The sequence below is a fragment of the Nerophis ophidion genome, linkage group LG22 (assembly GCF_033978795.1).
Source record: "Nerophis ophidion isolate RoL-2023_Sa linkage group LG22, RoL_Noph_v1.0, whole genome shotgun sequence".
NCBI lineage: Eukaryota > Metazoa > Chordata > Actinopteri > Syngnathiformes > Syngnathidae > Nerophis > Nerophis ophidion.
In genome coordinates this window covers 40,136,258-40,163,783 of record NC_084632.1, presented here as the reverse complement: position 1 = coordinate 40,163,783, position 27,526 = coordinate 40,136,258, and the positions used below count along the sequence as shown (strand labels likewise).

Below are 27,526 nucleotides of genomic sequence, written 5' to 3'. Positions count from 1 at the left end.
TACTGGCTCACCTGCACTGGCTTCCTGTGCACTTAAGATGTGACTTTAAGGTTTTACTACTTACGTATAAAATACTACACGGTCTAGCTCCATCCTATCTTGCCCATTGTATTGTACCATATGTCCCGGCAAGAAATCTGCGTTCAAAAGACTCCGGCTTATTAGTGATTCCTAGAGCCCAAAAAAAGTCTGCGGGCTATAGAGCGTTTTCCGTTCGGGCTCCGGTACTCTGGAATGCCCTCCCGGTAACAGTTCGAGATGCCACCTCAGTAGAAGCATTTAAGTCTCACCTTAAAACTCATCTGTATACTCTAGCCTTTAAATAGACCTCCTTTTTAGACCAGTTGATCTGCCGCTTCTTTTCTTTCTCCTATGTCCCCCCCTCCCTTGTGGAGGGGGTCCGGTCCGATGACCATGGATGAAGTACTGGCTGTCCAGAGTCGAGACCCAGGATGGACCGCTCGTCGGGACCCAGGATGGACCGCTCGCCTGTGTATCGGTTGGGTACATCTCTACGCTGCTGATCCGCTTGAGATGGTTTCCTGTGGACGGGACTCTCGCTGCTGTCTTGGAGCCACTATGGATTGAACTTTCACAGTATCATGTTAGACCCGCTCGACATCCATTGCTTTCGGTCCCCTAGATGGGGGGGGTTGCCCACATCTGAGGTCCTCTCCAAGGTTTCTCATAGTCAGCATTGTCACTGGCGTCCCACTGGATGTGAATTCTCCCTGCCCACTGGGTGTGAGTTTTCCTTGCCCTTTTGTGGGTTCTTCCGAGGATGTTGTAGTCGTAATGATTTGTGCAGTCCTTTGAGACATTTGTGATTTGGGGCTATATAAATAAACATTGATTGATTGATATTAAAGGTAAATTGAGCAAATTGGCTATTTCTGGCAATGTATTTAAGTGTGTATCAAACTGGTAGCCCTTCGCATGAATCAGTACCCAAGAAGTAGCTCTTGGTTTCAAAAAGGTTGGTGAGCCCTCCCTTAATGGAAATGGGGCCTTGGATACCTTTTTTTTTTACCTGCACCCTGCCTCCCATCACAACAAACCATGTTCCCGATATCTATAGAGCAACTGGCTACCTGCTGCCACCTACTGATAGGGAAGAGTATTACACGGTTAGACAGCACATCCGCTCATCATGGGCATAGTAAACCACTGGTTTAGGGAACACAGAGGGGAGGGGGGCAAAGGGGAGTTTGTTCTGCGCTGGGGGGGCAGGGGTTGACGAGGGGGGGGTGCAAAGACGCAACTTGGCCCAAGAAGAAAGAAAGCTCCTCCTCCTCCTGCACAGTATATGTGGAGGAGGGGAGGGGGGGGGCTGTGGACTGCAAATCACTCCCCAGAGGGGGGGAAAGAGGAGGGCAGGGCTTGCCATCCAGCGCCACTACTTGTTGTTGCCTGCCTGCCGCTCCTCAGTCAAACAGTCAACTTGTCGCCATGCAGACCTCCGATCCACGCGCGTAAAGGGATTTTTTTTTTTGCCGTCTACATAAAAGGAGACCGCTGACATCGGCAGGTACGTGTGTGGATGTACTTAAGGAGATAGTCAACCTGGTTCTTCTCATTGTTGTCTGGGGTTTTTTTGGAATGTTTTATTTCTGCTGGGGGGTTGTTAATTGCTATCCCAAGACGTCGGGTGCAGCAGGAAATAATCACGAGAAATTAGAGAGTGGGTGGAAAAATGGATGGACCTTGATCTTTTATTTGATTGCAAAAGCTGCAAAAAGTCAGTGTTTAAAAACAAGAAACCCATTCATCCATCCATTTTCTACCGCTTGTTCCTGTTGGGGTGGCATGGGGGAGTCGCTGGAGCCTATTTCAGCTGCATTCGTGCGGAAGGCGGCGTGCACCCCGGACAAGTCGCCACCTCATCGCAGAAAAATAAGAAACTAAATAAAAAAAATAAGGGGTGTTCTACTTGAAATAAGCAAAATTATCTGCCAATAGAACAAGAATATTTCCCTTTGTTAAGACTTTCCAAAACAAGTAAAAAATTAGCTCACCTGAGTGAACCCAAAAATAACTTAAACTAAGTATATTCTCACTAATAAAAAAACTACTATTCGAGTATGATTGTACTATTTTTTCATTGAAAATAAAACAGCAAAGTCCATTTGGCTGTCATCTGTTTTAATTATGAGACACGATTGTGTCAAAGTCCATCCATCCATCCATTTTCTACCGCTTATTGGCTTTGGGGTCACGGGGGGCGGAAGGCGGCGTACACCCCGGACAAGTCGCCACCTCATCGCAGAAAAATAAGAAACTAAATTTAAAAAATAAGGGGTGTTCTACTTGAAATATGCAAAATGATCTGCCAATAGAACAAGAACATTTTCCTTTGTTAAGACTTTCCAAAACAAGTAAAAAATTAGCTCACCTCAGTGAACCCAAAAATAACTTAAACTAAGTATATTCTCACTAATAAAAAACTACTATACGAGTATGTATGTACTATTTTTTCAATCAATCAATCAATCAATCAATGTTTACTTATATAGCCCTAAATCACTAGTGTCTCAAAGGGCTAAACAAACCACTACGACATCCTCGGTAGGCCCACATAAGGGCAAGGAAAACTCACACCCAGTGGGACGTCGGTGACAATGATGACTATGAGAACCTTGGAGAGGAGGAAAGCAATGGATGTCGAGCGGGGTCTAACATGATACTGTGAAAGTTCGATCCATAATGGATCCAACACAGTCGCGAGAGTCCAGTCCAAAGCGGATCCAACACAGCAGCGAGAGTCCCGTTCACAGCGGAGCCAGCAGGAAACCATCCCAAGCGGAGGCGGATCAGCAGCGCAGAGATGTCCCCAGCCGATACACAGGCGAGCAGTACATGGCCACCGGATCGGACCGGACCCCCTCCACAAAGGAGTGTGGGACATAGAAGAAAAAGAAAAGAAACGGCAGATCAACTGGTCTAAAAAGGGAGTCTATTTTCATTGAAAATAAAACAGCAAAGTCCATTTGGCTGTCATCTGTTTTAATTATGAGACACAATTGTGTCAAAGTCCATCCAGCCATCCATTTTCTACCGCTTATTGTCTTTTGGGTCGCGAGGGGCACTGGTGCCTATCTCAAGTACAATCGGGCGGAAGGCGGCGTACACCCTGGACAAGTCGCTGTGTGTCAAAATCATGATTTTTTTTTTCCATGCTTAAAATAAGAAATTATTGCCTTCAAAAAGTAGTTTTGTGAGTTGATGACACAGTTTTGCAACACTTGATATTCCATGTTTTACTCTATATAGGTCATCAAATCTCAGCTACAAGCTGTAATATCTTACGGAGATCATTTAGGGCCAAAACCCTTAAAACAAGTAAAACACTCTAACATAAAATTATGTATGGCCACACAAGTCCATAAAATGTTTTTAAGGGTTTTGGTTCTAAATGATCTCAGTAAGATATTACAGTTTGTTGTTGAGATTTGATGACCTATATCGAGTAAAACATGCTTGAAACTATTTTTGTCCAAATATCTAAAACACACCCAGCAATGGTGCACAGGAAGGTGGGGAAGAAGAGAGGATAAGGCGGCCAAAATGGTCAAAAAAGTCCCAATTTTACCAAAATACCTACCCGGGTTCCAGTCCCACAAGTCCCGCCAAGTCCCGGGATGCCCAAAATGTCCATAACATACCCAGCCGAGTCCCACGGGGAGATAAAAGTTGGAAAAGTCGGCAAAAGTCCCAAAAATGTTCAAAATACCTACCCAGGTTCGAGTCCCACAAGTCCGGCCACGCAACCCAAAATGTCGAAAACTCACCCAGCAAAGTCCCACAGGAAGGCGGGGAGAAAAGTGACAAAAGTCAGTAAAATATTCAAAAATCACACCCGGGTTCCAGTCCCACAAGTCCCGCCAAGTCCCGGGATGCCCAAAATGTCCATAACATACCCAGCCGAGTCCCACGGGGAGATAAAAGTTGGAAAAGTCGGCAAAAGTCCCAAAAATGTTCAAAATACCTACCCAGGTTCGAGTCCCACAAGTCCGGCCACGCAACCCAAAATGTCGAAAACTCACCCAGCAAAGTCCCACAGGAAGGCGGGGAGAAAAGTGACAAAAGTCAGTAAAATATTCAAAAATCACACCCGGGTTCCAGTCCCACAAGTCCCGCCAAGTCCCAGGATGCTCAAAATGTCCATAACATACCCAGCCGAGTCCCACAGGGAGTGGGGGGGATAAAAGTTGGAAAAGTCGGCAAAAGTCCCAAACATTTTCAAAATACCTACCCAGGTTCGAGTCCCACAAGTCCGGCCACTGACCGCACAACTCCTAGGATGCCCAAAATGTCCATAACACACCCAGCCGAGTCCCACAAGGAGTGGGGGGATAAAAGTTGGAAAAGTCCGCAAAAGTCCAGAAATGTCCAAAATACCTACCCAGGTTCGAGTCGCAAAAGAGCAACCCAAAATGTCGAAAACTCACCCACAAAGTCCCACAGGAAGGTGGGCAGAAAAGTGACAAAAGTCAGTAAAATGTTCAAAAATCACACCCGGGTTCCAGTCTCACAAGTCCTAAGACAAGTCCTAAGACTTGTGAGACTGGAACCTGGGTAGGTATTTTGGACATTTTTGGGACTTTTGCCGACTTATCCAACTTTTATCCCCCCTCCCAAATGTCTAAAACAAACCCAGAAATGGAGCACAGGAAGGCAGGGAAGAAGAGGGGATAAGGCGGCCAAAATGGTAAAAAAAAGTCCCAATTTTGACCAAAATACCTACCCTGGTTCCAGTCCCATAAGTCCCGCCAAGTCCCGGGATGCCCAAAATGTCCATAACACACCCAGCCGAGTCCCACGGGGAGGAGGGGGGATAAAAGTTGGAAAAGTCTGCAAAAGTCCCAAAAATGTTCAAAATACCTACCCAGGTTCGAGTCCCACAAGTGCAACCCAAAATGTCGAAAACTCACCCAGCTGAGTCCCACGGGAAGGTGGGCAAAAAAGTGACAAAAGTCAGTAAAATGTTCAAAAATCACACCCGGGTTCCAGTCCCACAAGTCCCGCCAAGTCCCGGGATGCCCAAAATGTCCATAACATACCCAGCTGAGTCCCACAAGGAGTGGGGGGATAAAAACTGGAAAAGTCCGCAAAAGTCCCAAAATTGTTCAAAATACCTACCCAGGTTCGAGTCCCACAAGTCCGGCCACGCAATTCAAAATGTCGAAAACTCACCCAGCAAAGTCCCACGGGAAGGCGGGGGAGAAAAGTGACAAAAGTCAGTAAAATGTCCAAAAATCACACCCGGGTTCGGTCGGTATTTTTAGCATTTTTGGGGACTTTTGCCGACTTTTCATACTTTTCTCCCCCCCCCCCCCCCCCCCACTTCTTTTTGGACATTTTTGTGCATCCTGGGACTTGTGCAGCCGGCGGCGGACTCGTGGGACTGGAACCCGGGGAGGCATTTTGGACAAAATTGGGCCTTTTGACCATATTGGCTGACTTTTCCCTTCTTTTTTTCCTGGAAAAACTGCAGAGCACCAGCAGAAAATGTTAAAAAATGAAACTAGGACAAAATTTAAACACAGGTGTACATCAGTGGTTGTGGTTGAACTACGCAATTCTCTTTACAATGAGATAAAATATTGTAGAAATATTTTCAAGATCCGTGGCCCGGATCATGTTTTGTCATTTTCCGTTATGTTTGTCTCTATTTTTATGCTAAGTGTTAGCCTTAGCTTCCAGTGCGATCGGCACATTTTCCGTCCTTTTCTTTTGTACCTTTTTTGATTTTTTTCAAGGAATAAATCATGTTCCTACCTGCAAGTCCCGTCCAGAGTGGTCCGTTCGCACCCCAGGGAGCAAACCTGGCAGCAAGCGAGCACAGATTGATATACTTCATCGTTAGGAATTTAAATCGATCTGTCGATGTATCAATCAATCGTTACAATCAGTCGCTTTTCCATACGGCAATCTGATGTACGAGTCTGGGTTTGGAGGTTGCCGGGATAACGCTACATTTCGGACTGCAGTGTGCCGAGTGTGAAATTTGGTGGAGGAGGAATTATGCTGTGGGGCTGTTTTTCAGGAGTTGGGCTTGGACGCTTAGTTTCAGGGAAAGGAACTTTGAATGCTCCAGGATACCAAAACATTTTGGACAATTCCATGCTCCCAACCTTGTGGGAATAGTTTGGAGCTGGCCCCTTCCTCTTCCAACGTGACTGTGCACCAGTGCAAAAAACAAGGTCCGTAATGGATGAAAGAGTGTAGTGTGGATGTACTTGACTGGCCTGCACAGAGTCCTGACCTGAGCCCACCACACACTATACAAATTTAACCAATTATTCATATTTTTCCCCCCCAGATGTTATAGGAAGAGGTTAAATAATAAACTTTATTACATTTTTATTATGTTATCAGCCAATTTCCTCGCTCCTAAATATTCCAAAGTCAACAATCTGCTTTATTATGAGAAAATGGAAGAGTTTGGGAACAACAGCAACTCAGCCACCAAGTGGTGGACCACGTAAACTGACAGAGAGAGGTCAGCGGATGCTGAAGCGCATAGTGCAAAGACTTTCAAATTAGCCCACGTACAGTACGCAGAGAGCTTCACGGAATGGGTTTCCATGGCCGAGCAGCTGCATCTAAGCCATACATCAGCAAGTCCAATGCAAAGCGTGGGTTGCAGTGGTGTAAAGGACGTCGCCACTGGACTCTAGAACAGGAGTGATGAATCACGCTTGTCCATCTGGCAATCTGATGGTCGAGTCTGGATTTGGAGGTTGCCAGGAAAACGCTTCATTTCGGACTGCATTGTGCCCAGTGTAAAATTTACTGGAGGAGGAATTATGGTGTGGGGTTGTTTTTCAGGAGTTGGGCTGGGCCCCTCAGTTCCAGTGAAAGGAACTTTGAATGCTCCAGGATACCAAAACATTTTGGACAATTCCATGCTCCCAACCTTGCGGGAATAGTTTGGAGCGGGTCCCTTACTCTTATAATAATAATAATAATTATAATGGATTACATTTATATCGCGCTTTTCTATTGTTGGATACTCAAAGCGCTCACAGAGAAGTGGGAACCCGTCATTCATTCACACCTGGTGGTGGTAAGCCGTTGTGTCCTTGGGCAGGACACAACGGCAGCGATTTTGGATGTCAATAGGTTGGAAGCGAACCTGCAACCTTCATGACTGTGCACCAGTGCACAAAGCAAGGTCCGTAATGGATGAAAAAGTCTGGTGTGGATATACTTGACTGGCCTGCACAGAGTCCTGACCTGAACCCGATAGAACACCTTTGGGATGAATTAAAAACGGAGACCGAGAGCCAGGCCATCCGTGTGTGACCTCACCAATGCGCTTTTGGAAGAATGGTGGATAAACACACTCTGCAACCTTGTGGACAGCCTTCCCAGAAGAGTTGTAATAGCTGTAAAAGGTGGACCGACATCATATTGAACCCTATGGGTTAGGAATGGGATGGCACTTTAAGTTCATATGTGAGTCAAGGCAGGTGGCCAAATACTTTTGGCAATATAGTGTGTGTGTGTGTGTGTGTGTGTGTGTGTTGTGGGTTTCATCTGTTGTGCATTCAGCATGTTGTGTCAGATATTATTTTCGAGCTACTTGAGCCAGTAAGATTCAGCGTTTTAATGATGCTGATTACCCGAGTTTAGTTCTGACACGTTGTAAGCTGGGATAGGCGGTTCTATGTTTGGGTGTGCTGGGTTGTGTTGTGTGAACTTGAAGTGTCATCCCATTCCTAAGCCATCGGGTTCAATATGATGTCGGTCCACCTTTTGCAGCTAATACAACTTGTCTGGGAAGGCTGTCCACAAGGTTGCGGAGTGCGTTTGTAGGAATTTTCCACCATTCTTCCAAAAGGGCATTGGTGAGGTTGGTCGAGAAGGCCTAACTCTCAGTCTCCGTTCTAATTCATCCCAAAGGTGTTCTATCGAGTTCAGGTCAAGACTCTGTGCAGGCCAGTCAAGTTCATCCACACCAGACTCTGTCATCCATGTGTTTATGGACCGTGCTTTGTGCACTGGTGCACAGTCATGTTGGAAGAGGAAGGGGCCCGCTCCAAAATGTTCCCACAAGATTGGGAGCATGGCATTGTCCAACATGTTTTTTGGTATCCTGGAGCATCCAAACCTCATTCCTCTTTTTTAAATGTTTTTTATTTTTATTTTTGGAATAGCATTTCCAGAATGCTTGGCGGTTGGTAAACAATTAGCTGCGGGCCGCAAATGACCCCGGGGCCGCACTTTGGACACCCCTGTTTTTTTCTCGTTAGATTTCACCTCATTCCTCTTTTTTAAATGTTTTTTATTTTTATTTTTGAAATAGCATTTCCAGAATGCGTGGCGGGTTGGTAAACAATTAGCTTCGTTCCGCAAATTAGCTGCGGCACTTTGGACACCACTGGTTTTTTCTCGTTAGATTTCACCTCATTCCTCTTTATTAAAAGTTTTTCATTTTTATTTTTGAAATAGCATTTCCAGAATGCGTGGCGGGTTGGTAAACAATTAGCTGCGGACCGCAAATGGCCCCCGGGGCCGCACTTTGGACACCCCTGTTTTTTTCTCGTTAGATTCCACCTCATTCCTCTTTTTTAAATGTTTTTTATTTTTATTTTTGAAATAGCATTTCCAGAATACGTGGTGGGTTGGTAAACAATTAGCTGCGGCCCGCAAATGGCCCCCGGGGCCGCACTTTGGACACCCCTGATTTTTTCTCGATAGATTTCACCTCATTCCTCTTTTTTAAATGTTTTTTATTTTTATTTTTGAAATAGCATTTCCAGAATGCGTGGCGGGTTGGTAAACAATTAGCTGCGGGCCGCAAATGACCCCGGGGCCGCACTTTGGACACCCCTGTTTTTTTATCGTTAAATTTCACCTCATTCCTCTTTTTTAAATGTTTTTTATTTTTGAAATAGCATTTCCAGAATGAGTGGTGGGTTGGTAAACAATTAGCTGCGGGCCGCAAATGGCCCCCGGGGCCGCACTTTGGACACCCCTGTTTTTTTCTTGTTAGATTTCACCTCATTCCTCTTTTTTAAATGTTTTTTATTTTTCAAATAGCATTTCCAGAATGAGTGGTGGGTTGGTAAACAATTAGCTGCGGGCCGCAAATGGCCCCCGGGGCCGCACTTTGGACACCCCTGTTTTTTTCTTGTTAGGTTTCACCTCATTCCTCTTTTTTAAATGTTTTTTATTTTTATTTTTGAAATAGCATTTCCAGAATGCGTGGCGGGTTGGTAAACAATTAGCTGCGGGCCGCAAATGGCCCCCGGGGCCGCACTTTGGACACCCCTGGTTTTTTCTCGTTAGATTTCACCTCATTCCTCTTTTTTAAATGTTTTTTATTTTTATTTTTGAAATAGCATTTCCAGAATGCGTGGCGGGTTGGTAAACAATTAGCTGCGGCCCGCAAATGGCCCCCGGGGCCGCATTTGGACACCACAGTTTTTTTCTCGTTAGATTTCACCTCATTCCTCTTTTTTAAATGTTTTTTATTTTTATTTTTGAAATAGCATTTCCAGAATGCGTGGCGGGTTGGTAAACAATTAGCTGCGGGCCGCAAATGACCCCCGGGGCCGCATTTGGACACCACAGTTTTTTTCTCGTTAGATTTCACCTCATTCCTCTTTTTTAAATGTTTTTTATTTTTATTTTTGAAATAGCATTTCCAGAATGCGTGGCGGGTTGGTAAACAATTAGCTTCAGGCCCGGGCCGCAAATGACCCCTGGGCCGCACTTTGGACACCCCTGTTTTTTTCTCGTTAGATTTCACCTCATTCCTCTTTTTTAAATGTTTTTTATTTTTATTTTTGAAATAGCATTTCCAGAATGCGTGGCGGGTTGGTAAACAATTAGCTGCGGACCGCAAATGGCCCCGGGGCCGCACTTTGGACACCCCTGGTTTTTTCTCGTTAGATTTCATCTCATTCCTCTTTTTTAAATGTTTTTTATTTTTATTTTTGAAATAGCATTTCCAGAATGCGTGGTGGGTTGGTAAACAATTAGCTGCGGGCCGCAAATGGCCCCCGGGGCCGCACTTTGGACACCCCTGGTTTTTTCTCGTTAGATTTCACCTCATTCCTCTTTTTTAAATGTTTTTTATTTTTATTTTTGAAATAGCATTTCCAGAATGCGTGGCGGGTTGGTAAACAATTAGCTTTGGCCCGCAAATGGCCCCCGGGCCCGCACTTTGGACACCCCTGGTGTTTTCTCGATAGATTTCACCTCATTCCTCTTTTTTAAATGTTTTTTATTTTTATTTTTGGAATAGCATTTCCAGAATGCGTGGCGGGTTGGTAAACAATTAGCTGCGGGCCGCAAATGGCCCCCGGGGCCGCACTTTGGACACCCCTGGTTTTTTCTCGTTAGATTTCACCTCATTCCTCTTTTTTAAATGTTTTTTGTTTTTATTTTTGAAATAGCATTTCCAGAATGTGTGGCGGGTTGGTAAACAATTAGCTTCGGGCCGCAAATGGCCCCCGGGGCCGCACTTTGGACACCCCTGGTTTTTTCTCGTTAGATTTCACCTCATTCCTCTTTTTTAAATGTTTTTTATTTTTATTTTTGAAATAGCATTTCCAGAATGCGTGGCGGGTTGGTAAACAATTAGCTGCGGGCCACAAATGGCCCCCGGGGCCGCACTTTGGACACCCCTGGTGTTTTCTGGTTGGATTTCACCTCATTCCTCTTTTTTAAATGTTTTTTATCTTTATTTTTGAAATAGTATTTCCAGAATGCGTGGCGGGTTGGTAAACAATTAGCTGCGGGCCGCAAATGGCCCCCGGGGCCGCACTTCGGACACCCCTGGTTTTTTCTCGTTAGATTTCACCTCATTCCTCTTTTTTAAATGTTTTTTATTTTTATTTTTGGAATAGCATTTCCAGAATGCGTGGCGGGTTGGTAAACAATTAGCTGCGGGCCGCAAATGGCCCCCGGGGCCGCACTTTGGACACCCCTGTTTTTTTCTCGTTAGATTTCACCTCATTCCTCTTTTTTAAATGTTTTTTATTTTTATTTTTGAAATAGCATTTCCATAATGCGTGGCGGGTTGGTAAACAATTAGCTTTGGCCCGCAAATGGCCCCCGGGGCCGCACTTTGGACACCCCTGTTTTTTTCTTGTTAGATTTCACCTCATTCCTCTTTTTTAAATGTTTTTTATTTTTATTTTTGAAATATCATTTCCAGAATGCGTGGCGGGTTGGTAAACAATTAGCTGCGGGCCGCAAATGGCCCCCGGGGCCGCACTTTGGACACCGCTGTTTTTTTCTCGTTAGATTTCACCTCATTCCTCTTTTTTAAATGTTTTTTATTTTTATTTTTGAAATAGCATTTCCAGAATGCGTGGCGGGTTGGTAAACAATTAGCTGCGGGCCGCAAATGGCCCCCGGGGCCGCACTTTGGACACCCCTGGTTTTTCCTCGTTAGATTTCACTTCATTCCTCTTTTTTAAATGTTTTTTATTTTTATTTTTGGAATAGCATTTCCAGAATGCGTGGCGGGTTGGTAAACAATTAGCTGCGGGCCGCAAATGGCCCCCGGGGCCCCACTTTGGACACCCCTGGTTTTTTCTCGTTAGATTTCACCTCATTCCTCTTTTTTAAATGTTTTTTATTTTTATTTTTGAAATAGCATTTCCAGAATGCGTGGCGGGTTGGTAAACAATTAGCTGCGGACCGCAAATGGCCCCGGGGCCGCACTTTGGACACCCCTGGTTTTTTCTCGTTAGATTTCACCTCATTCCTCTTTTTTAAATGTTTTTTATTTCTATTTTTGAAATATCATTTCCAGAATGCGTGGCGGGTTGGTAAACAATTAGCTGCGGGCCGCAAATGGCCCCCGGGGCCGCACTTCGGACACCCCTGGTTTTTTCTCGTTAGATTTCACCTCATTCCTCTTTTTTAAATGTTTTTTATTTTTATTTTTCAAATAGCATTTCCAGAATGCGTGGCGGGTTGGTAAACAATTAGCTTCGGCCCGCAAATGGCCCCCGGGGCCACACTTTGGACACCCCTGGTTTTTTCTCGATAGATTTCACCTCATTCCTCTTTTTTAAATTTTTTTTATTTTTATTTTTGAAATAGCATTTCCAGAATGCGTGGCGGGTTGGTAAACAATTAGCTGCGGGCCGCAAATGGCCCCCGGGGCCGCACTTTGGACACCCCTGTTTTTTTCTCGTTAGATTTCACCTCATTCCTCTTTTTTAAATGTTTTTTATTTTTATCTTTGAAATAGCATTTCCAGAATGCGTGGCGGGTTGGTAAACAATTAGCTGCGGGCCGCAAATGGCCCCCGGGGCCGCACTTTGGACACCCCTGGTTTTTTTCTCGTTAGATTTCACCTCATTCCTCTTTTTTAAATGTTTTTTATTTTTATTTTTGAAATAGCATTTCCAGAATGCGTGGCGGGTTGGTAAACAATTAGCTGCGGGCCGCAAATGGCCCCCGGGGCCGCACTTTGGACACCCCTGTTTTTTTCTCGTTAGATTTCACCTCATTCCGCTTTTTAAAATGTTTTTTATTTTTATTTTTGAAATTGCATTTCCAGAATGCGTGGCGGGTTGGTAAACAATTAGCTTTGGCCCGCAAATGGCCCCCGGGGCCGCACTTTGGACACCCCTGGTTTTTTCTCGTTAGATTTCACCTCATTCCTCTTTTTTAAATGTTTTTTATTTTTATTTTTGAAATAGCATTTCCAGAATGCGTGGCGGGTTGGTAAACAATTAGCTGCGGGCCGCAAATGGCCCCCGGGGCCACACTTTGGACCCCCCTGGTTTAGATAGAAAAGTGACATTCACATGTTGGTTAAATGACAGCTACTGCTGTGGGCTTTAATAACTCAGTAATATGACACACACACACACACACACACACACACACACACACACACACACACACACATACTGAAGAGCGCAGTAGGACACCTCTTCGTCGTTGGCAAACAAAGACTCACTCTGAGCCACAGTCATGTGACAGTTGTTCCCATTGTTCACTTCAGACCATGGGTGCTTTGACTGATGCACTTGTGTGTGTGTGTGTGTGTGTGTGTGTGTGTGTGTGTGTGTGTGTGTGTGTGTGCATGCCATTGCAGGAAGACACTTTTATCCTGCCAGAGCAAAAAAAGCCCTTATTCCCAAGCATGTTCATATTCGTGTTCGTCTTCGCTATTGTGTTACAAAATGTGTGTTTGTGTACGCGCATGGTGAAGACTTGTGATGATTATTTCAATACCGCACTTTATAATCCAGTGGACTATTCTTATACTTCAGGTCTGGGTGGATTAAAAATCCGATCTGTAAAATACCCACATTTTGTTACCGCGAATATTATATACTGTATAGTTCAGGGGTGTCCAAACTTTTTCCCACCGAGGGCCGCACACTGAAAAATCAAAGCAAGCGGGGGCTATTTTGATATTTTTTTTTCATTTTAAAAACCAATACAATATATGTATAAAAATATACATTTGGGCCTCCACTCAGTCCCCAAGGGATTATGGACCAAAAAATATAAAAAATGTGTCAAGTCAGAGAGACTTTTAAAACTCGAAGAAAGATAAGGAAGACTTCTATAAACAAGTTATCGATGCGTTTGATCAGAAAGAGCTGTGCGTGGACTTCATTTATAAGTAAAGGTAAAACCATAATAAAGTTTTTTTTTAATTAAATGTGCTTTTCATGATGGTCTCCTTACATCACGCTCAAATTTTTAAGCGCAGGCCAAAATTTACCGCATGCCTTTGGTAAGTGTGAAGAGGTTTTAAAATAATTAGCGCATGCTTGCCTTCACCGCAGGCCTTTGGTAAGTGCCGGAATGAGAAGAGGTTTTAAAATAATTAGTGCCCCCGGTGGCAAATCAAGGAAATACAGTACTTTGTTTACGTGTTTCAAATATTGGTAAAAGACTAAATTGATTTTATTCAAAAGTTGTCCTGTTTTGTGGTCACGTCCTGTTGGGTTTTGGACTCGTTGTGCACTCTTGTTTGTTTTTGTCACCATGACAACTCATTAGTTTTCACCTGTCATGTCACGCACCTGATTCACTTGGACTCACCCACCTGTTAATCACCACAGCACTATTTAAGCCTGAAGTTGCCAGGCAGTCAGCCTGACGACATCACCCTCTACACAACCATTGTTATCCATGCTATTTTCTCATTCCAAGTAATTTTTCGTTATTCATGCCATAGTTTGCACGTTTTGTTTTATGTCCATAGTTTACGTTATAGAAATAGTTTTTGTTTTCAGAGCCAAGTTTTGTGAGCGCCTTTTGTTTACACCCTTTGTTTTTTGGTAGTATTTTCGAGTTATAATAAAAGATGTCAGTACCTTCACGCCATGTCCGGTCCAGTCGTTTTGCACCACGGGAAAACAAACCACACTAAAGTCCAAGTCTTGACAAAAGTGGAACATTTGTTATCCTGGCATTAATAGTACTGTGATTCCTGTGGTATCCATCCTTAGTTAAAACTAATATTCATCCATCCATTTATTTTCTACTGAATAATGACACATAAAAAATGTGTCATTATTCAGTATTATTATTTGTATTATTTTCAAGTTTTAAATCTCGATCATGGGTGTCAAACTCTGGCCCGCGGGCCAAATCTGGCCCGCCGTGTAATTTAATTTGGCCCTTGAGGCAATATCAATTTAGGATTACAGCTGGCCGGCCGGTGTTATACAGCATCAGTGCCACCGAAACACCGCATTCACCGCTAATACTCATACTTGCCAACCTTCCTAATTTTCCCGGTCGACTCCCGAATTTCAGTGCCCCTCCCGAAAATCTCCCGGGGCAACCATTCTCCCGAATTTCTACCGCTTTCCACCTGAACAACTATATTGGGGGCGTTCTCTACAACCTGTCGTCACGTTCGCTTTTCCTCCATACTAACACTTGTCACATAATATTTGTGGCTTTTAAACACACACACAGTGAATACAAGGCATACTTGGTCAACAGCCATACAGGTCACACTGAGGGTGGCCATATAAACAACTTAAGCATTGTTACAAATATGCGCCACACTGTGAAGCCACACCAAACAAGAATGACATGGTGAACATCTGCACCGTAACACAACATAACAAATACCGTTACCATGAATTGATTAACGTGGACCCCGACTTAAACAAGTTGAAAAACTTATTCGGGTGTTACCATTTAGTGGTCAATTGTACGGACTATGTACTGAACTGTGCAATCTACTAATATAAGTATCAATCAATCAATCAATCAATCAAAAACCCAGAACCCCTTGCAGCACTAACTCTTCCGGGAAACTTCCAGCAAACTGACCAATAATTAACGTTTTATTCATGCATTTTCTCTTGCTACTTCAAGGCTTGAATGTTTGGTGCATTCATTATTATCTTATTTTCAAATGTATTATTAGCCTGTGGAAAAGATTTGATATTTACCTCAGAAGATTGCAAATAGAAAAAAAAGGCATAACATTTTTATTAAAATTGTATTTGTATATGGCATTGATATTTTTAAATTATTATTATTGTTATGCCCGTTTGATTGTGGACTATTACTGACACCTTGTGGCGATGGGAAATGCTGCGCGTCAATAGTTTGCCACTTCCGGTTTAGTTTGGAAACTTCCGGTTTAGTTTGGACACTTCCGGTTTAGTTTGGACACTTCCGGTTTACGATGTTAGTTCAGTTCATAAAAAATGAGAAGGAGACGAGTTGTGTTAACTCTTACAGGCCTCGGAAAAGAGAAGTCTGTAAGTAAACTGTTTAACTTGTTTATGTAACTCAATACTAAGGTGGAAAGTGGCTAAATTTGACAGGAAGATGTGTATTGAAAAACGATCTTTGTGCACTATTTTAATGAATGTTTGAGGATTCAAAATGGCTGCCGTTCGCATATTTCCACCATCGAAATAGTTTCAACACTCAGCAGTATTTGTTTGGTAATAATGCTGTATATTTGTGTAAAGCTAATGTTTACATACTGTGTATTATATTTCATTTTTTTTAATTGAATCGTACAGCTTACACATTGTCATTGTGTGTATTTCAGTTTTACAAGAATAATAATAATAAAAATAAAAGTCCAGTGCAAGACAAAGCAAGATCAACAACAATTAAAGCTGCAAGCAGCGTTGGTCGGGTCCGCCTTTGGCTGCTGGCCACCCGACCCAAGCCCTGGTCTAAGTCAGACCTACATAGAGGATTTTGTTTCATGTCTATATGACATTCCTAACAGAAGTTACAAGCAGTTTTGTCAGTGTTTTTTCCTAGGGGGGGCTAGAGCGCAATTTTGATTTTTGGGGTTTGGTTATTTATTGGATTGCAATTTTTGCCAGTCCTGATGTGTGTGTAAAATTGGGTGAGTTTTGAAGCATGTTAAGGGGGTCTAATTACAGATCGGCGTTTCTGGATGTTGTTGATATATGGCTTTCGCTTGGCATAGTAGGGCTTTAACTTGCACTTTGAAGCATTTTAAGGGGGTCAAATTACAGCTCAAAGAGGCAAAAATTTAATTTTTTGCGAATATTTTGCTTTGAATGGGTTTTTGCAAAATTTGTGTTGATCTTTGCCCTAGAAGATACAATTATAAAATCTAGGTCTAAGTCAGCCCTACATAGAGGATTTTGTTTCATGTCTATATGACATTCCTAACAGAAGTTACAAGCAGTTCTGTCAGGGTTTTTTCCAAGGGGTGCTAGAGCGCAATTTTGATTTTTGGGGTTTGGTTATTTATTGGATAGCAATTTTTGCCAGTCCTGATGTGTGTGTAAAATTGGGTGAGTTTTGAAGCATGTTAAGGGGGTCAAATTACAGATCGGCGTTTCTGGATGTTGTTGATAAATGGCTTTCGCTTGGCATAGTAGAGCTTTAACTTGCACTTTGAAGCATTTTAAGGGGGTCAAATTACAGCTCAAAGAGGCAAAAATTTAATTTTTTTGCGAAAATTTTGCTTTGAATGGGTTTTTGCAAAATTTGTGTTGATTTTTGCCCCAGAAAATACAGTTGTGAAATCTAGGTCTAAGTCAGCCCTACATAGAGGATTTTGTTTCATGTCTATATGACATTCCTGACAGAAGTTACAAGCAGTTATGTCAGGGTTTTTTCCTAGGGGGCGCTAGAGCGCAATTTTGATTTTTGGGGTTTGGTTATTTATTGGATAGCAATTTTTGCCAGTCCTGTTGTGTGTGTAAAATTGGGTGAGTTTTGAAGCATGTTAAGGGGGTCAAATTACAGATCGGCGTTTCTGGATGTTGTTGATATATGGCTTTCGCTTGGCATAGTAGAGCTTTAACTTGCACTTTGAAGCATTTTGCAAAATTTGTGTTGATTTTTGCCCTAGAAGATACAGTTATGAAATCTAGGTCTAAGTCAGCCCTACATAGATGTCTTTGTTTCATATCTCTACGACATTCCTAACGGAAGTTACAAACAGTCTGTTTTTTTTTTGTTTTTTTCCTAGGGGGCCCTAGAGCGCAATTTTGATTTTTGGGGTTTGGTTGCTTAATAAGTTGGGAAGGTTTGCTGTACCGATGTGTGTGTAAAATTTGGTGAGTTTTGAAGCATGTTAAGGGGGTCAAATTACAGCGCGTAGGTGCAGAATAAAGAAAGAAAGAATAATAATAGTAATAATAAAACATTACAGTTTCAATAGGGTCCTTTGGCCCATTGGCTTTGTTCAGTTTTAAATTTTGGCCCTCTCTGTATTTGAGTTTGACACCCATGCTCTAGATCAGGAGCGTCAAACTCAAATTAACTTTTTCCACAGGCTAATAAATTCGAAAATAAAATAAACATTAGGTGGGCGGGGTTTGGTGGTAGCGGGGGGGTGTATATTGTAGCATTCTGGAAGAGTTAGTGCTGCAAGGGGTTTTTTTGGGCATTTGTTCTGTTGTGTTTATGTTGTGTTACGGTGCGGGTGTTCTCCCGAAATGTGTTTTTTCATTCTTGTTTGGTGTGGGTTCACAGTGTGGCGCATATTTGAAGCGTGGCGCAGTGGGAGAGTGGCCGTGCGCAACCCGAGGGTCACTGGTTCAAATCCCACCTAAAACCAACCTCGTCATGTCCGTTGTGTCCTGAGCAAGACACTTCACCCTTGCTCCTGATGGGTGCTGGTTGGCGCCTTGCATGGCAGCTCCCTCCATCAGTGTGTGAATGTGTGTGTGAATGGGTAAATGTGGAAGTAGTGTCAAAGCGCTTTGAGTACCTTGAAGGTAGAAAAGCGCTATACAAGTACAACCCATTTATTTATCATTTAAATATTAATAATAATAATTGAAAAATATCAATGGCTTTTCAAATAAAATTCAAATACAAATGTAATGCCTCTTTTCTATTTGCAGCCTTCTGAGGTAAATATCAAAATATATTGTAGCGTCCCCGAAGAGTTAGTGCTGCAAGGGGGGTTCTGGGTATTTGTTTTGTTGTGTTTATGTTATGTTACAGTGCAGATGTTCTCCCGAAATGTGTTTGTCATTGTTGTTTGGTGTGAGTTCACAGTGTGGCGCATGTTTGTAACAGTGTTAAAGTTGTTTATACGGCCACCCTCAGTGTGACCTGTATGGCTGTAGACCAAATATGCCTTGCATTCACTTATGTGTGTGTAATAGCTGCATATATTATGCAAGTGGGCCTGCACGCTGTTTGTATGGAGGAAATGCGGACGTGACGACAGGTTGTAGAGAATGCTAAAGGCAGTGCCTTTAAGGCACGCCCTCAATATTGTTGTCCGGGTGAAAATCGGGAGAATGCTTGCCCCGGGAGAATTTCGGGAAGGGCACTGAACTTCGGGAGTGACAAATTGCGGTGTTACAGCGGCACCGCTGCTGTGTAATAACGGCGGGCCAGCTGTAATGTTAATTTTATATTGCCTCAAGAGCCAAATTAAATTACACAGCGGGCCAAATTTGGCCCGCGGGCCAGAGTTTGACACCCATGCTCTAGATCAACATTAAGTCATTCTGTCAATATAACATTTTTAAAGATTTGAGTTGCATGCTCTTTTTGTCATAAAAACCCCCAGTTTTTTATGGAAAAAACACCAAATATGCAATATTTTCACCCAGTAAAATTTTTAAGTTGAATATTTGAGATTATATAAGTATTGGAGCCTGAAAAAGGTCAATTACTCTTAACACCATTGATTTTATTTTTTATATTTTTGAGCCACTTAAAAACAAGTCACATTAAAATTATTGGGATCAAAAAGGGTCCTACTCATTAAAGTGTTAAAAAACATAAATCATTTATATTTTTTTACTGTGTACTTTTAACACAATAATCTCGAGATCACCTTCAGATCTATCCGTCAATTATAAGTTGTGTTGTTGTTTATATATGGCAAACGCAAAACATGCAACATTCATCCATCCATTTTCTACCGCTTATTCCCTTTTGGGGTCGCGGGGGGCGCTGGCGCCTATTTCAGCTACAATACGAAGGTCCTGCAGTCCTGGGTTCCAATCCAGGCTCGGGATCTTTCTGTGTGGAGTTTGCATGTTCTCCACATATTCAACAAACCACACTGAGCTCGTCCCCAGTAAATACACATTTCAGCAAAATCATACACAAATTAATCATAAAGTACGCACAGTACCTATATATATATATATATATATATATATATATATATATATATATATATATAAGAAAAAAGTAAATTTAGCACAAAAAAAGTTAGCACTTTTATGTTAGCATGCTACTGTTTGCATTCTAACAGTTCACAAGCGTATGTACCAAGTTGTACGACTCTAGGATAAACGGTTGCAAAATTAGCTCAAAACTGTATGCGTGCTAATTTTAGCATGTTAGCAAGCTAACGGTAGCAAGCTGTCAGTGAGCATGTGTCACATACCAAGATATATGCCTTTTGTTAGCTCCAGTGTTTTTGTTATAGCTCTCTTTCTGTTCTTTAGAATACGAAGGTCCTGCAGTCCTGGGTTCAAATCCAGGCTCGGGATCTTTCTGTGTGGAGTTTGCATGTTCTCCCCGTGAATGCGTGGGTTCCATCCGGGTACTCCGGCTTCCTCCCACTTCCAAAGACATGCACCTGGGGATAGGTTGATTGGCAACACTAAATTGGCCCTAGTGTGTGAATGTGAGTGTGAATGTTGTCTATCTGTGTTGGCCCCGCGATGAGGTGGCGACTTGTCCAGGGTGTACCCCGCCTTCCGCCCGATTGTAGCTGAGAACATGCAACATTTCCCCCCCAAAAATATCTCAAAGTGGAATATTTAATGTGATTTTTTTGGAGCCTTGAATAGGTCAATAATTCATAATGACATAGATTTTGATTCATTATTATTTTTAAAAAAAAAGAAAGAAAAGAAACAGTTTGTATGGCAGCTTTGTGTTATTCGGGTAAACATTGCAACATTTTATTGTTACATTCCACCTGTTTGCTCTTTCATTACACTTTTTATGTTTTAATTTTTTTTTTTCAATCGTATTTTTAAACTGGGCCATGGGGGCGTTAAAAAATTACTTGCGGGCCGCACTTTGGACAGCCCTGGTTTAGTACAAATTGTGAACATTAGCTATTTTTTAGCTATTCCTTTCATTGAAAGTAACCCTCTATAATGGGCTGCCTGCTGTGTAAATGTTTACACGGCCATTTCCTCTTCCTGTTAATGTGGATTCGTTTCCCACCCAAGGCTTTTGTGTGTGTGTGTTTTGGCAATGCTGACATAGTGGGGACATCGCTCTGTTTACACACTTTTAGGGGACTTCTGACGGTATGGGGACCAACAAAAAAAAGACAAGTCCCCGAAAGGGAAACCTTTTTAAATGATAGTCATATCCATTCTGAAGATGTGGTTTAAGGTAAGGTAAGATAATACTTTATTGATCCCACAACAGGGTCATTTGGGTTACCGTATTTCCTTGAATTGCCGCCAGGTATATAGTATGCGCCTGCCTAGAATTACTGCCAGGTCAAACTCGTTTCGCAAAATAATTAGCGCATGCTTAGCATTACCGCTGGCTCAGGATTAACTCGTTTCGCAAAATATTATTTTTATTAGCGCATGTCTAGAATTTCCGCCGTGTCAAACTCTTCACGTTACGAGTGACACTTCACCTGTCATCATTTTCAAAATGGAGGAGGCTAATTTCACTAATTTGAACTCGCATAAAGGGAAGAAGATTAAGAGCTATTCTGTAGGATTTCTGGTCCAAGCTATTGAATATGCTAAAAAGAACAGTAAGCAGCTATGTTTTATTAATATACCGTAGCTGGGTGTGTCAAATATGAGCCATTAAATGACTCCCACCTCCTGGTGGTAGCGGGCGCTAGTGATCCTTCTTGCGACTACTCGGCTGCAGAAGAAGTGACAACAAGTAGCAAGAGTGAGCATCGTGTGTTTATTTTTTCCTCTCGCTTGCACTTTTAACATGGAGGATTACATATCTAAAATAAAACAGTTTTCTAAACTGTACTTTCAGTCGAAGCAGAAGGTAATAAAGGAATATCTCCATCGAGACAGAAAGACTTTTAAAACTGAAGAAAGATAGGAAGACTTCTATAAACAAGTTATCGATGCTTTTGATCAGAAAGAGCTGTGCATGGACTTCATTTATGAGTAAAGGTAAAACCATAATAACGTTTTTTTTAAATTAAATGTGCTTTTCATGATGGTATCCTTACATCACACTCCAATTTTTAAGCGCAGGCCAGAATTTACCGCATGCCTTTGGTAAGTGCCGGAGTGCGAAGAGGTTTTAAAATAATTAGCGCATGCTTGCCTTTACCGCATGCCTTTGGTAAGCGCCAGAATGAGAAGAGGTTTTAAATTAATTAGCGCCCCGGTGGCAAATCAAGGAAATGCAGTACTTTGTTTACATGTTTCAAATATTGGTGAAAGAGAAAATTTATTTTATTGAAAAGTTGTCATGTTTGGTGGTCACGCTCTGTTTGGTTTTGGACTCGTTGTGCACTCTTGTTTGTTTTTGTCACCATGACAACTCATTAGTTTTCACCTGTCATGTCACGCACCTGATTCACTTGGACTCACGCACCTGTTAATCACCACAGCACTATTTAAGCCTGTAGTTGCCAGGCAGTCAGCCTGGCGACATCACCCTCTACACAACCATTGTTATCCATGATATTTTCTCGTTCCAAGTAATTTTTCGTTATTCATGCCATAGTTTGCACGTTTTGTTTTATGTCCATAGTTTACGTTACAGTAATAGTTTTTGTTTTCAGAGCCAAGTTTTGTACCGCCACTGTGAGCGCCTTTTGTTTACACCCTTTGTTTTTTGGTAGTATTTTCGAGTTATTCTTAAAAGATGTAAGTATTTTCACGCCATGTCCGGTCCAGTCGATTTGCACCACGGGAAAACAAACCACACTAAAGTCCAAGTCTTGACAAAAGTAAAACATTTGTTATCCTGGCATTAATAGTACTGTGATTCCTGTGGTATATCCATCCTTAGTTAAAACTAATATTCATTCATCCATTCATTTTCTACCGCTTGTCCCTTATATATTTTTCCCAAAACAAAACCTGGTTTAGTTTTACTGCGGATGACATTTTCATACAGCATGATTATAAAACATTATTAACTTAAAGTATGATTCACATTCAGAATTTTCCATCCTTCTATATATGGTAGTTGGAGTTGAAGACAACTTCATTATTGCAAAATTTTTCAGTAATGTCACGGAATATGCAGGATTTTCTTTACCATTTAATTGGTGAAACTTCCTATAAGAGGACAGCTGTAGTGCTTTATTCTGAGGATTCATATCATATTTCATTTGAACTTTTTCTTCTTTTTTAAAATGGTCCTCAGTAGTCATGTAAAAATTTGTGTGAATTATGCAAAATTATTAAAATTTTGGTCCCTCGTGAACCATATTAACTCTTTTTCCCCAGGGTCCCCAGTAAGTCCGAACAAACGTGTATGAACTAATTGGGCAGTCTCGTAAAATTAGTACTTTTTATGTAAAATTAGTACTTTTGAATGCAATCTTATCACAATATTGCCATTTTTTTTTTGTTAACATAGTGATGTTTTTTTAATTAAAAGTATGACTTACAATATGTCATATTTTTTCCAGATAATATTCCAAATATTATCATAATATGGCCAACATTTTTAAGTGTTATTAAAAAATTGTGACTTTTGTCGAGTAAAATTGGGACTCTTTTCATAAAATTGCCAAATGTTTTAGCTTTTCTTGTAAAATTGCGAGGGTTATTGAGTAAAATTCTAACTTTTATAGTAATATTGCACAAATGTTCAGTTATTCGTGTAAAATGTTGACTTGTGTTAAGTTAAACCGTGCCAAAGGTCTAAGTTTTTCTCTTGAAATTGTGACCTTTTTCGTGTGAAATTCCAACTCATTTTTCACAAGAAGCTTTTTTTATATTTGTATAGTACTTATATATTATTATTGTTGTAAACACAAATCTTTATATATCTAGAAGGGCTGGTCCTATTGAGATAGGCATTTTTCTCAGGTCTCAAGAAGGTCAGAAATACTAGTGTGTGTGTGTGTGTGTGTGTGTGTGTGTTCAACCCAAGGCCTACCATTGAGTTCTTCTCAAATCAACATGTTTTGTCTAAAGTGTTCATGGACAAAGTGCTCCTGATTAGTTATCAAGTGAAAGGAGCTGTGAGTGTTTTAAATGTTTTCTTTCCTTGACAATTGTGTTCTTGGACAACACGTTCAAGTTTCAAGTAAGACCCGCCATGTACTAGAACAGTGGTTCTCAACCTTTTTTCACTGATGTACCCCCTGTGAACATGTTTTTAATTCAAGTACCCCCTAATCAGAAAAAAAGAGATAAGTAAAATACAGCACTATGTCAGCAGTTTCTGATTTATTAAATTGTATAACAGTGCAAAATATTGCTCATTTGTAGTGGTCTTTCTTGAACTATTTGAAAAAAAAGATATAAAAATAACTAAAAACGTGTTGAAAAGTAAACAAATGATTCAATTATAAATATTTCTACACATAGAAGTAATCTTCAACTTAAAGTGCCCTCTTTGGGGATTGTAATAGAGATCCATCTGGATCCATGAACTTAATTCTAATCATTTCTTCACAAAAAAATACATCTTTAACATCAATATTTATGGAACATGTCCACAAAAAATCTAGCTGTCAACACTGAATATTGCATTGTTGCATTTATTTTCACAGTTTATGAACTTACATTCATATTTTGTTGAAGTATTATTCAATAAATATATTTATAAAAATGTTCACAGGGGGTAGAGTTTGAATTTGACTCAATAACCGTTGCAATTTTACAAGAAAAGCTAAAACATTTGGAAATATTATGAAAAGAGTCCCAATTTTACTCGGTACTGGGCCGTGGACCGATTGGTACCGGGCCGCAGAAGAATTTTTTATAAATTTGTATTTGATATATATATATATATATATATATATATACATATATACACATAACCGTCAAAAGTTTACATACACTTGTAAAAAACATAATGTCATAGCTATCTTGAGTTTCAAATCATTTCTATAACTCGTACTTTTTTGAGATCATCAATCAATGTTTATTTATATAGACCTAAATAACAAATGTCTCAAAGGGCTGCACAAATCATTACGACTACGACATCCTCGGAAGAACCCACAAAAGGGCAAGGAAAACTCACACCCAGTGGGCAGGGAGAATTCACATCCAGTGGGACGCCAGTGACAATGCTGACTATGAGAAACCTTGGAGAGGACCATCCTGGGTCTCGACTCTGGACAGCCAGTACTTCATCCATAGTCATCGGACCGGACCCCCTCCACAAGGGAGGGGGGGAGACATAGGAGAAAAAAGAAAAGAAGCGGCAGATCAACTGGTCTAAAAAGGAGGTCTATTTAAAGGCTAGAGTATACAGATGAGTTTTAAGGTGAGACTTAAATGCTTCTACTGAGGTAGCATCTCGAACTGTTACCGGGAGGGCATTCCAGAGTACTGGAGCCCGAACGGAAAACGCTCTATAGCCCGCAGACTTTTTTTGGGCTCTAGGAATCACGAATAAGCCGGAGTCTTTTGAACGCAGATTTCTTGCCGGGACATATGGTACAATACAACGGGCAAGATAGGATGGAGCTAGACCGTGTAGTATTTTATACGTAAGTAGTAAAACCTTAAAGTCACATCTTAAGTGCACAGGAAGCCAGGGCAGGTGAGCCAGTACAGGCGTTGTATAATGTAGTCAGTAAGTAAATACTACAGTCCGTGAACATTGTTCCAAAGTCAGGATTTTTTTTGTTGTTGATTTAATGTGTGATACACAATGTTTAAGACACTGACTCAAAAACCCCCGAGAAGTAAACACAGCTACCATGAACTGATTTACTTAAACAAATTGAAAAAATGTATTCGGGTGTTACCATTTAGTGGTCAATTGTACAAAATATGTACTGAACTTTGCCATCTACTATTAAAAGTTTCAATCAATCAATCAAAACCTGCTTTCGTCCGGAGTCGTCCGTTTGCATCCCGGGAGAACAGACCTCTTAGCAAGCTGCAACCCCCCGTAACAGTTTTTGTGTCAGTCTTTTGTGTGTGGCGTGTCCAGGAACCGGACAGATGTATCGAGGATATCATTTGCATGAATGATAAAAGAGAAGAGGGGGAAAAAGTGTGTTATATTATCTTAAAACATGTATTTCTATCCTTCTTGAGACATCATCAAGGAAAAGTACCGTTCATATGAGGACCGGTGAACAACTTAGGACCGAAATCATGGTCCCAATACAGAAAACAATTGAATCTAACTGGGAGCCAAAAACTAGAGTCCGTGAACATTGCTCCAAAGTCAGGATTTTTTTGTTGATTTAATGTGTGATTTAAAGTAAACGTCAACTCTGAAAAATGTCCCATTCGTTTCAATGGAAACTTCCTGGAAATTTCGGAATTTGGGGAAAAAGCGGGTATTAAAGAACCATATGGATAAACTTATGTTGTTGTTGTGCTGGGACTCTTCACCCGTGAGCGTACTTCGGTAAGGGAATAAGGACACCGTTTTACGTTTCAACTTCTTCCTTATATGTAACTTTTTTAGCAGCAGCAGCTAAGTACACACAAAATCCTGGTCCCAATACGGAAAACAATTGAGTCTAATCGGGAACCCAATACTAGAGTCTGTGAACATTGCTCCAAAGTCGTGATTTTTTTGTTGATTTAATGTGTTATCTTAAAACATGTATTTCTACCTTTCTTGAGACATCATCAAGGAAAATTACCGTTCATATGAGGACCGGTGAACAAGTTAGGACCGAAATCATGGTCCCAATACCGAAAACAATTGAAACTTATCGGTAGCCAAATACTAAAGTCCGTGAACATTGCTCCAAAGTCAGGATTTTTTTTGTTGACTTATGTTTGATACACAATGTTTAACACACTGACTCAAGGACCCCGAGAAGTAAACATAGCTGCCCGCTTTCGTCTGGAGTCGTCCGTTTGCATCCTGGGGGAACAAACCTCTTAGCAAGCTGCAACCCCCCGCCGTAACAGTTTTTGTGTCAGTCTTTTGTGTGTGGTGTGTCCAGGAACCGGACAGATGTATCGAGGATATCATTTGCATGAACGATAAAAGAGAAGAGGGGGAAAAAGTGTGTTATTTTATCTTAAAACATGTATTTCTACCCTTCTTGAGACATCATCAAGGACAAGTACTGTCCATATGAGGACCGGTGAACAAGTTAGGACCGAAATCATGGTCCCAATACAGAAAACAATTGAATCTAACTGGGAGCCAAATACTAGAGTCCGTGAACATTGCTCCAAAGTCAGGATTTTTTTTGTTGATTTAATGTGTGATTTAAAGTAAACGTCAACTCTGAAAAATGTCCCATTCGTTTCAATGGAAACTTCCTGGAAATTTCGGAATTTGGGGAAAAAGCGGGTATTAAAGAACCATATGGATAAACTGATGTTGTTGTTGTGCTGGGACTCTTCACCCGTGAGCGTACTTCGGTAAGGGAATAAGGACACCGTTTTACGTTTCAACTTGTTCCTTATATGTAACTTTTTTAGCAGCAGCAGCTAAGTACACACAAAATCATGGTCCCAATACGGAAAACAATTGAATCTAACCGGGAGCCAAATACTAGAGTCCGTGAACATTGCTCCAAAGTCGTGATTTTTTTGTTGATTTATTGTGTTATCTTAAAACATGTATTTCTACCCTTCTTGAGACATCATCAAGGAAAAGTACCGTTCATATGAGGACTGGTGAACAAGTTAGGACCAAAATCATGGTCCCAATACCGAAAACAATTGAAACTCATCGGTAGCCAAATACTAAAGTCTGTGAACATTGCTCCAAAGTCGGGATTTTTTTGTTGATTTAATGTGTGGTACACAATGTTTAACACACTGACTCAAAGACCCCGAGAAGTAAACACAGCTACAGATTTACGTAGACCCCGACTCAAACAAGTTGAAAAACGTATTCGGGTGTTACCATTTAGTGGTCAATTGTACGAAATATGTACTGAACTTTGCCATCTACTAATAAAAGTTTCAATCAATCAATCAATCAAAACAGGCTTTCGTCAGGCGTCGTTTCAATAGAA

General features: G+C 41.3%; 1 protein-coding gene across 3 annotated transcripts in view; it reads left to right on the top strand.

The window, feature by feature from the left end:
- The first annotated feature begins 1,404 nt into the window (after positions 1 to 1,404).
- The window catches only part of bcar3 (BCAR3 adaptor protein, NSP family member), a 189,569-nt gene continuing 163,447 nt past the window's right edge, over positions 1,405 to 27,526 (top strand). For 2 of the 3 annotated variants that reach the window (XM_061883825.1, XM_061883823.1), the window contains exon 1: positions 1,405 to 1,528. The gene's annotated coding sequence lies outside the window, so the exon portion shown is untranslated. Of the gene's footprint in view, positions 1,529 to 15,645; positions 15,723 to 27,526 lie in introns of those variants that run through there. The other variant, XM_061883824.1, reaches the window with a different exon arrangement.